This window comes from Channa argus, chromosome 9, assembly GCF_033026475.1.
Source record: "Channa argus isolate prfri chromosome 9, Channa argus male v1.0, whole genome shotgun sequence".
NCBI lineage: Eukaryota > Metazoa > Chordata > Actinopteri > Anabantiformes > Channidae > Channa > Channa argus.
In genome coordinates this window covers 20,181,980-20,193,504 of record NC_090205.1, presented here as the reverse complement: position 1 = coordinate 20,193,504, position 11,525 = coordinate 20,181,980, and positions in this window count along the sequence as shown.

Sequence of the window (11,525 nt, the reverse complement as noted above, 5' to 3'; positions counted from 1 at the left end):
CACAACCCAGTGATGCAGCATCAGGAATAAAGGCTGCACCAATAGACCCTGCTCACTGGCCATCTCCTCTAACTGACAATGTACGAAGACCGTTCACAGAGGTCATTTTCAATATGAACCAGCTTCGCATTCCTTAAACAAAAGTATGGATGAAGGTGTCAGCATGAGTATTTTAACTTTCTTTGTCAATATAGGAAAAAAGCCCACTGGTTTCTTTAATGCTAATTAAATAATGATTTTGTAATTAATTTTATGGCACTTGTTAACAGTTTTTATTTTGTTAGTAGTTAAATCTCATATTTTGTTTAGGCTATTTATACTGTATTTTAAATATTTTGTATACATTTCTTTTTAATTTATTATGTTCTTGTTAAGTCTTTCGATTGGGCTTTTTTTTAAAGCTACTCAGTTTCTTGTGTGAGTGTATATAAATTGGCAGTGAAATTTCCTGCGATGCAAGGGGGGTGCCACCTAAATTCTTGCCTAGGGCGCCAAATTGGTTAGAGCTGGGACTGCTTTTACATGAGTAAAAGATTGGAAGTAGTGCTTGGAAAAGTAGTATTGAGTACTGAGTTTGTTTGCTACTACTACCTCTGTATACAGTGTATCATATTTTGCTGTGCATAGGGCCGTGTGGCTGCCAACTGCTGACTATGACCATGCTGACCCTCATTCTCCATGATATCATTAGGAGCATCAGTGTTAATGTTGTGGGTTATTGGTGTGTATTACACTGTATAAAGTTGTTTAAACACTTTAGCATGAATGACTTAAGCACATATAAGAAAAAATGATACACGATATGAAGTATATATAATCCATGGGTATTTTGTAATATTCCACTATTTTAAGTTAAAAATGATCCAAGTGATTTACCATATAAAGTGTAAAATTGATATTTGTCTGTTAAACTATGGAAAAGAGCTGGGCAGTTTTCTTGTATTAAGTCCCCTTTCAGTGCTTGCAACGCTCAAAGACTTCTGCATGATTCACGTTAAATTTGTTTTATCTGTACATTTCTAAAATTTTGCTCAAGCTTCATTAAGACGGTACTGAACATGCCCTAATCTCCTGAAACTAAACTCGAATCTGGTAGTCAGGGGAAGATTGTCAGTCTTTGCTGTTTTTTTTAAATGACATAACAGAGATTATACATCAAACATGTTTCACCTGATTGAGCAATTATGTACATAAGGAATAAGCACTCCCATTCTGTGAAGCCGCTTTCATGGCCGTGCAAATAACATACAGGATTATAGAAAACAAATCACAGTCTCAAAAGCAACATTAAGCCCTCCATCCCATCAAAGGTTACAGATTTGTTTACTGTTCAAAATTCCCCAAATTTTGCAAAACATTGTCAGGGCATGTCATCTGTGGGTCTCCATAGGATGGTTAGGTGACAAAACACAGTACTGACAGTTATGACCACTGTGATACACAGCCACGTAAGAATAATTTGGAAAGATAATTTCAGCAATCGTGTAATAAAACAGTAGGCATGGTGAAAAATAGCTGACAATAGCAAACAAAAAACGTTTTTTCTTATGTCCTTGCATTTGTCTTTTTGCTGTGCATAGATAATCACATCATACCAATCATCAGTACAGTACATTATGGGACAGCGTTGAAATCTAAAACACAACAAATGTTATCCATTTTCACAAAAATATATAATGCAAAATAATAATTTTGTTCATTAAAAGATGTAGTGCTTCCTTTTATGCTGCCATTGTTATTATTTTGTTCAAAAAAGTCATAAAAGTTATAAAATCAAAAAACGTAAATATAAAAGGAGTCTGTAACCCCATATCTGATGTTCAACAGCTCTCTAAGAGGATTCAGATATATTGAAAAACAACAACTAGTTAATAGTTGTGTACTGAAGGTCCTTATTATCACATGAATTGGTTTCCATCTACTCTCTAATGGTGCTGCCTTAGAGCGGCTCATTCTACCTGCACACTGTGTGTGCTGCTTGGCACAATGATACACATGCAAACTATGGATTTAGTATTAGAGCTGGATATCAGATTGAGTCTTGGCGCTTATTCACATCTATGAAAGTTACTTAGTGGCAAATACACCCAAACAAAAATGTAGTCATTCGTACGGATTTCACCATTAAAATGTTTCAGCTGAATCTCACACTGACACATTTGTTGGGCCCATTAAGCGCATGCACTAGCGACCGCCTTTTGCATCTCTTGGCTCATCACACATAATCAAATTTGGATAATAGAGACAATTTATGGGGTTTGTAACACTGGGAACATGTAGTCACTGTTTTTCAATGATTGAGAATGATGAGAACAATGCTTTTTGGGCACGTGATCAATGCAGATGTTGCAGTACCATCTCTGGTCACTAAGCCCCACAATGCTCCTGACTGCTACAGGGGGGTTTACAATGGGAGGACTGCGACACTGTTATCATAAAGTCTGTAATCAGAGGCCCTGTGCTTCCTGCTCGAACGTGGCTTTCAGTGTTGCTTTATGTCAGAAACTAACGTGAAGAGGGCGGAGCTTAGTTGACATCCATCCATCGACTTTTCCTGATCAGGATTGCAGGGGTGTTGGAGCCTATCCTAGCTGTCACAGGGCCAGAGGCGGGGTATACCCTGTGCAGGTCGCCAGTCTTACTCAGGCCAACACAGAGAGACATACACAGACAGACAACTATTCACACTAACATTCACACCTACAGACAATTTGGAGTCACCAATTAACCTAACATTCATTAATGTCTTTGAACTATGGGAGAAAACCCATACAAGCCCAGGGAGAACATGCAAACTCCACACAGAAAAGGCCACAGTTGGCCGAAGATTAGCTCCAACTGTCCATTGTAACATCCATCACACAGACGTCCTAGTTCAACCTTATAAAGTTGAACTTTATAAAGCTGAACTATGGATTAAGCAATTATTGCTGTTGTGGAAACACCTAGTTTCACAGTAGCAAGTTGGGTTGCTAATATGTTTAATTACCTTGTGTTTCTTTTCTTATCTTAAGGTTTTTTTTTTTTTTTTTGTAATCCTCCTACCATGCCTCAACAATTTTTTGAGTATCCTGTCGCCATAACCAACACAAAAAGATTTGTAAACACAGCTCCATAGTGCAGTAGGGCCACAGTAGGTTACAGGCCCATAAAATGCATGTTTCACTCAGAACCCTGAAGTAAATATTTGCTACATGCTTTTTGGCCAGTTTCAAAATACATCTGCTCTTAACTTCTCCCAGTGTGTGTATGCTTTTGGCACTTCTGTATTTTCAGGATTGCTGCCTTTACATGTTAAAAATGTGCAGTGTTTTTGACTGATGTTGTAACAGTTTTAGCACAGATGACTTGACTTCTTTGGAGTTCTTTCAGATGTCTCACATTGCTTAAAAACACACATATCAAAGTGATGTTCGCTTCTAGCTGACAAATGCTGCTAACTGGCATGCAACCTAATCTGACCCACTTTAGTAACAGTCATTGTAAATGTGATTAAGGTACTTCAGTTAAACTCCTTTTTTCATGGTGGTTTTTTCTTCTTTCTAAATGCACATTGATACAGTTATAAACTATCAAGCCAATATAATTCTGACATGTATGTCAACATGACACAAAATGGCATCAATGTACATATTGTGTATGTGTTGTTGGGTATGTAGTGTTACATGTTTCTGCTTTGTGAAATTTCTAACATGTATTTAAACGGGTCTCCAAATTACTAAAGCTTTAGTCCACATAACAAGGATTTTTACACTCAACATATTTTGTGTTTTTTTTTCAAAAAACAAATTCGTTTTCAATTTTTAGTGTGCGATTCTGTTTTCATTAATTAATTAATTCATTCATTATCTTCCACTTATCACGAGTCAGGTTGCGGTGGCAGCAGGTTTAGCAAGGGTTTCCAGACATTCTTCTCCACAGGAACGTTTTCTTGCTCTGCTGGCAGGATTCCGAGACGTTCCCAGGCCAGATGGGATATATAAACCCTCCAACATATATAAAAAAATGATATCAGTATTTCAATGAAACCTAAAATTTGAAACAAGGTTTTGAAACCCAGGACAATCCTAACAATGAAAGAACATGAATTAAAAACAGAACACGCATAGTTGTTATCAGAAAAGTATACTCACAAATTATTTGGCTGACTCTTTTATCAACATTTAGCAACATACCAAAGTGGGTTCAGGGTCTTACCCAGAGACCATTAACACGTGAACAGGAGCAGCTGTGGATTGAACCACAGACTTGTAGTGAATGGACAACCTGCTCTACCTCCTAAACCACATCCACTCACAGTTCAATTTAATGAGCAAAGTGAATAGTTTTTTCATGCAATCAATGTTGTAACAGGTTTACCGTAATTCTGCAAATAAGTGGATGAAACTATAGCTCATATTTAATAAAAAAAAGAAGAAAACATGGCCATGAGTTTCAGCATTTGCATCTTTCCCTTTCCTTCTTTGTGTGTGTGTGTTTCGTGTTAGCAAGTAGTGTACCTGTAGTGCCTGCAGGAAGAGACTCCCTGTGGTCAGTCTCGTCTAACTTCACTGACTGTCCCTGTCAACATATGGCCTGTATATGTGTGTTTGTGATATGCATAAAGCTCCCTGGAAGTGGGCGACTAGCTATGACGACTCTAAAAGGCACAGCGCAGAATACCCAATGAGGTAAAACAAAATAACAGCTAAAGGCTTAAATGCTTGGCTTATGTACTGTTTAGGATTTTAGTTTTTAAGTTTGCTTTCTTAACAAAATGTTGGTTGCATGAATTATGGCATGTATGGAAGGAGGTGATGTTCTCCAAATAAATAAATAATTACCAACTGTTTGTTTGCCTGATGTTTGCCAAAGAGCACTGTGAAACTCAACAATGATGTTGGGCAGTTTAAACCTAGGATCAGTTATTTGGGGAGGACATGCAGCACTGTGTGTAACATAAAGAGGCACTGCACACCAACAGTGATTATCACCCACCTGACTGGCTCAAGGTCTGCTTTACTTTCAGCATGTAAATTCATGCAGGCTGAACTGTTTCCTTATTATTTCGATCACACTAAAGCACTGCTCTGATCATACATCACTGAAAGATCATTAGCAGATCCATTAACATTTTCAAATTGTTTTGGCACCTCTAATACGACAATCAACCCTGTTAAATCTGTCATGTTATAGTTTGTTGCTTTCTGACAGCTCCACATTGTGAAATTCGTTACATATAAAGAATTTTACACTGTGGAGCTGTGAAGTGAATCTATACTCTTGAGACTTCTCCAGGAACAAAGTGTAATAAGAAGTCTTTTACAGCAAGGCAATTTGAGGGACATTGAATATGTTGATTATCAAATCTCAGAAACATCATAATCAGCTGGTATTTTTACAGTGTAAAATGACACAACCATGTTGTTGTAAGAGCATCTGTACAAATATGTCTCACAGAATAAAGTTTGGGAATTTTGTACAAGAATGGAATATTTCTTGTGAGAGGTCTTACATCATGGTTTTATTTGTAAAAGTGCTATTTGGAGGAATGATAACAAGGGAACAGGCTGTTCTGATGTGATGAATAATTTTAACATGAAGATGTAAAGTACCCGAAAGCGAAATGATTTTATGTTGATTTATAAGGTTCCCGCACCTTTCACTTTTCCTCTCTTCCCATGTCAGCAGCGTAGTAGATCAAGCAATATTTGAATGCTGGTGCCACTTAGTTTGCTAATGAAAGGATGAACCCAGCAGCTTCTCTAATAGCTTGTTGTGAATGTCAGAAGGGACAATTAATTAAGCTGTGACAGGGACCCAGACACAGAAAGACATGCTTTCCAATGAAGTGGAAGTCATCAAACAGCATCACTGCAATTTGTACGTATTAACTGGCTGATATTTGATTTAGTCAGCTCTCAACATTAGTGCAGTGTCTCGGCTAAACTTGTAGCAGACTCCAGAAATCTACATCTGCCATAAAGCTGGTTGATACGACAGTCCATCATCATCATCATAAGCTTTCTGTGTACATGCTGGAGCAGCCAGCAAAGTTGATTCAATAGCCCGAGACAGTGTTAAAACACTACCTACATTGCTTTGTAAAATTTTTATCTTATACACTTTCCAGTTTCTAAACCCGAATATTAACTTTTAATGCACCATAAAAATGTGTTCGTTTGGATTGACAATAAAGTCTGACATAAGCACGGTGCCATACACTGAAAGTTTACCCATTTTCTATATTACCTGCCTTACAGCACAGCCTTCATACAGATTAAACCTTGTCTATCTCCTATAAATTGCAAGCTATTCTTTCACCCTTAGGGATCCATTGAGTTTCACAGAATGAATCTCAAACATCAGAGCAATCACTGCCCAAGCTGAGTGACATTCCTCTCTGCACTCTCAGTCTGGTAGCCATGTTCCGCTTCATTTGAGCCAACATCCAGCCGGAGAATGATCTGAGCAGCCAGAGGAGTCTTCCCTGCTATTTCGTAGGCATCTGGACATCCTGGGCTCCTCTGTATTCATTAGCAGGCTAGTCACAGCGATGCAATGGAGCATATCCTCCGAGCAGCCCGCAGGGACTGTCAACAGAGTGACGGAGACGGATCACAGGTGGACCAGTGAGGAGACCTGCCATAGATTAACTCGTCTGCCAGCAGGGGGACTCCACGGTACCATTTGTTTTCAGCTCAACAGATAATTTTTCTAATTAACCTTTAAGTGCATTTCTTTATGTTGCATGCATGGCATGGGAAGATGGCCAAGTACCTGCCAGATTATTTTATCTCTGAGCGTTTAAAAAATAAGGATTGTCTTTTCTTTTCACGTATGGACAACTTTTCCACCATGTGCATGAAAAGACTGTATTTCACTGCAAAATGTAACACAGAAACACCTCTAAAATATGATGCCAGTGAAAACTGGTCGCTCTGAAAACATTAGTACATTCTGTGAACCCAAGTTCATTACAAATGGACCGAGGAGAAAAACTGTTCTGTGGTCTGATAAGCCAAATTTTGAATTATTTATGGAAATCATGGAGGCTGGGTCCTCTCTGTTAAAAATAAGAGGGACCATCTGACTTATTATCAGTGCAGAGATGATAAGAAAAAATATGTGATGCTGAGCGCAGTAATGCATACATAATGCAGAACTGCAGTCCGGACCTGCACTGATAACTTTTGTGGCACTTTAAGGCAAAAAATATGACAAAGGATGTCTCCAACTGTTAAGCAGCTGAAATGCTGCAATTGTTGTTCTTTCGTTAACAAAGGGAATGTACCAAACTAATATTTTTTTAATATGTGTTGCTGCCATCAAATTCAAAATGAGCATATAGTTTTTAAATAAACTATTTTCTCAATTTCAACATTTCATATGTTGTTGTTGTTGCACTACTTCCAATCAAAAATTACTTTCAGATAATTTGCTTTATCATTGCATTATTGTTGTATATACATCTTATAGCGCAATTTCAAGACAAAAAAAAAAAATACAAAAACAACTTGCTTTACCTTGATTAATGAGCACTAGGTTTTGGTAAGCAGATTTTTATCTTTAGACTGAGCCAAGTATAGGGTCTCCATTTTTTCCAGCCTCTGTGGTACAATAACTAAAAAAACTAGCAAAAGAGCCCATTTTCTAAAAGTATTATGTTATGTATCAATATATCAAGTGCATTACAAACTAAACAAAAAGACATTGGCAGTATGCTGTGAAAGTTTTATGATTTGACATCTGATATCTCTTAGAGGATAACCAAGTGGACTCAGGACATTCAGTGTCAAACTTCATATCAACCATCAAATGTGGGCCCCGGGGCAAGACACTGTCTCCTCTGCCAATAAATCCAAAAAGGCTATCCCAGGAAGATTTCCCAGAGCCTAGACAGGTTCATGCTTTAGATTAAAAAATGTGTAATTCCATAGCCATCTAACTTGAGAAAGGGAATTTAAGAGCTGTGTGGATGTCTGCCTGATGCCACATCTTGGAATAGGCTATTGCTTTCCAAATGGCTCTGGGCTGTGTCCCATCTATGTATTTGTGCAATGGTATTAGCTTGTTTTCTGTTTGCCCTGCCTTCTTCCCGAAGTTTAAAAAGTAATCTTTTCTCAGAGCATGGCTGTTTTTTTGATAAGAAATCTAAACTAGGTCAAGGACTTGGAGTAAAGTCACTGAACAGTAATTAAAGCACTCTGCAATGCTACCGTTCAAACCCGCTCCACCATGAGCTTTGAGATAGAAATCCATTGAAGGATTTGGAGGGCCATTGTTTCACTTTCCTCATGAGTAAAATCATTTTCTTGCTTTTTTTTTCTGGGAAGTGGAGACTGTAATTAAGTGAGCTGAGTTATTATCTAGCCATGTCCACTCATTCAAACATCAGTCATGGCATGCTGGAAACAATATATAGGCACACGATGTACAAACAATGTTTAAATTCTCGTAAAATGTTTCATTCTTATATTTCTTTTAAAAACAATTCCAAATTTATCTTTGATAAGAAGCACTGCTTCTTCTGCAACATAGTAGTTTTGTGTAAAGTAAGTCGTTCTTATTTTAGAGCCAGTTGTGTTGGTTAGATTCTGACGTTTTTCAAAATTTTAATTGTATTTGAAAAGTGAAAAACTACAGAACATAGTATGCACACAGTAGTGTGTTTAAGAATTCTACCAAGAAGTTCTGAAAGTCAAAAAAAGAAAAAGAGAAAATAAACAGAAATATATGCAGATCTAGAGAACAATATGTGAACTAATATTCTCACCAATGGGACCACCATTGCCTTGTGAAATTCATAATCCCTCTCTGTAAGAAGATGATATTTGGCAGCCATCTTCATCTACTGTAACATTGTGCCTGTGGTCTTTTTGTTTCTTTAGGAGAGCCTCTGGCTGAGCATTTGAAGTTTTTAATCTGGTGCTCCAGAGACTAAGGTCACCTTTTACCATCCCCCTCAATCTGTCTTTTATTTGCTCTTGCTTAGTTCTGGCTACCCTGCTATTTCACACACTATTAAAAGAAATCCGCTAATGCAAGGCGTGAGGTCCTTGGCTTGTGGATTGGAAAATGATGGCATTTCTGAATTCTGTCTCTCTAAAAAGACCCTGGGCGTCTTGTGCAGGGTTTATGACCCTAAGATTAGCCACTTTTTGGAGCTGGATGTACTGCCCCAGGCTATTTCTACCAGAAACTGATTTTCATATTGATGTGCGACGTTGAGCCCCCTCCAGTCTACATATTGGCTCATGCATCACCTGGACTCTGCAGCTGTCAAGCCTCAGTGATACCAAGTGAAGCAGACAATTTCTCTGTTAATAAATAAACAAGTGAGACACTGCTAGTACATATTATGTTCCTGCAGCTTGAGGCATCCGACTTCGCACTCCACATTTCATTAACATTAACATTGCATGATGTTCAATCTCAATTTTGGCCCCATTTCCTTTCACAAAGCATAATTATGACAGTTTTATGTATTACTTGCACGCTATCAAGAATGCTAATGAATAACTATTCAATACCACCACATTTTGAGATGCCATTACTTTTCCAGCAACTATTGTATTTTGCTCACCAGGGCACATTTGTTTTGGCTTGGCTTTTTAAGCATATCTACAAAAATAGAAACCTCTTATTAAACCCCGTCCACTTCTTTTTACTCTACTTAAACGTTTGGTGGAAGGAGTTCAGAACTTTTAGTACAGTAACATGAAAACAATTTCTTACACAAACTTTGTCACATGACTTTTATATGAGCAGAAATTTCTAAATTCATAGATTGCTGTCATATCTACATTTTTGTCTTAATTAAATTATCAGGCTACATTAAATACTGTTTTTATGCTTACGAAATACAAGCTAAATTATGTATCATAACGTCATTTTATGCATAAACAAGAACTCTTCAGTCAACTTAACATATAAATTACAGATTACAAAAACACAAAACTGATTTGTTTACTTTGCTCAAATGTTTCTAATAGCTTTCTCCTAAAGAGTTGCTGTCTTAGACAAGTTTTGAATACAGCTGACACAAAGTGAACATAGGCACCAAAATGGTGGATGCCATTTTATACAATGGCACAAAAATAGAAGCTGATGCATATACTCTTGATTACAACTGTGCAGACTTAGCAGTTTGATTGGGGTTGGAGACAAGTGAACAATGTAAGGTTTAGGCACTAAATAAACATGGTTTACTTAAAATGTTGGCCTTTTAAATGAAATCAGTGCTTCATCACATATCATTTGTCAGGTGACAGGTTATAATAAGCAACAAGAAATTTTTTCACACTGTACTCAAACTTTGGTCTACTTTGGAAAATGTCTCTGCTTTGTTGAGCCAACTACATGGACTTTTGTTTCTTTTTGTGTTGAATGGATAGGAAATACAAAGAAATGCTCCTGCAAACACCTCATGTGTGTACAAACTATTGACACTGGTTATTTATTTTCATCCCCATTATCTACCTAGGTAGCAAGTACTCTTCCTAGGGTACCCACAAGTAAATATTGTAATACAAAATAATACCAACATCAAAACAACAATCCACATGGAAGTACATAATATTATTAATAAAAACATTTAATACTATTAAAAATAATGGGGATACAACTAAAGCTGCATATACAGCAAGTCTTAATCTGGGACTAGTCTGTTCCCAGAATTAATTACCAGTATAAAAATCAGCAAAGGATTGTGTACTTTTAAGCTGTTTTTAAAAAACAATATGTAATATATATAGTAATATGCGATCACAAGCCATGGCATGTTTTTATTTCACTGCACATAAGTAAAAAACAAACAAACAAACAAATTGCAATACATTTCATTCTACTGGCCTCTTTACCCTTGTCATAGGAAAAAAAGAGCAGTTGGGGAATTACATGGAGCACAGCTTTGCATGTATTACACAGCGAAAGACTAAGGGGAGATTATGCAAGGCCAGATGTGTCTCTCTCCAAGGAAAAAAAAAAGCATCCCATCCACTAAGAAGCAGCCATATCCTACTGCTGGTAAGCATCGAGCAGCAGGGATTCGGCTGTCTGGAGCATCATGCGGGCTGTCTCTGAATATGCAAGATTTCAGGTTTAGGAAGCAGCCGCCTTTTAATGTAGTCGACACATCATCCATCATACTTTGGACAAACATTTACCAAGTTGACTGATTGATGGTAATGCAGCATTAGACTCTGTTTGCTCAGAGGCAAATGTCATGTCTGTTTATGCATCTCTGAGAGAGGAAAATGTGGAGTTTTGGCTGTGAATAGACCTGTGAAGCTACTTCCCGGCAAGGAAGAGCACAGGAGAGCACAACAAGACTGAACACCTCTAAAACAAAAAGTGATAGATCACTCTTTACTTCTAATAGCAACACACCCACTATTTTCTGGCTTAATTGTCAGGAGAAATCGTTCTTTGAGGATGATCCCAAGGCAATGACACCCTGTAGTTCATGAGCTATGACTCCAAAGCAAAGAAACCAGCATGATTCTCTCACTACAGATTGCATTTTATTGAACCAGGGCTTGTCA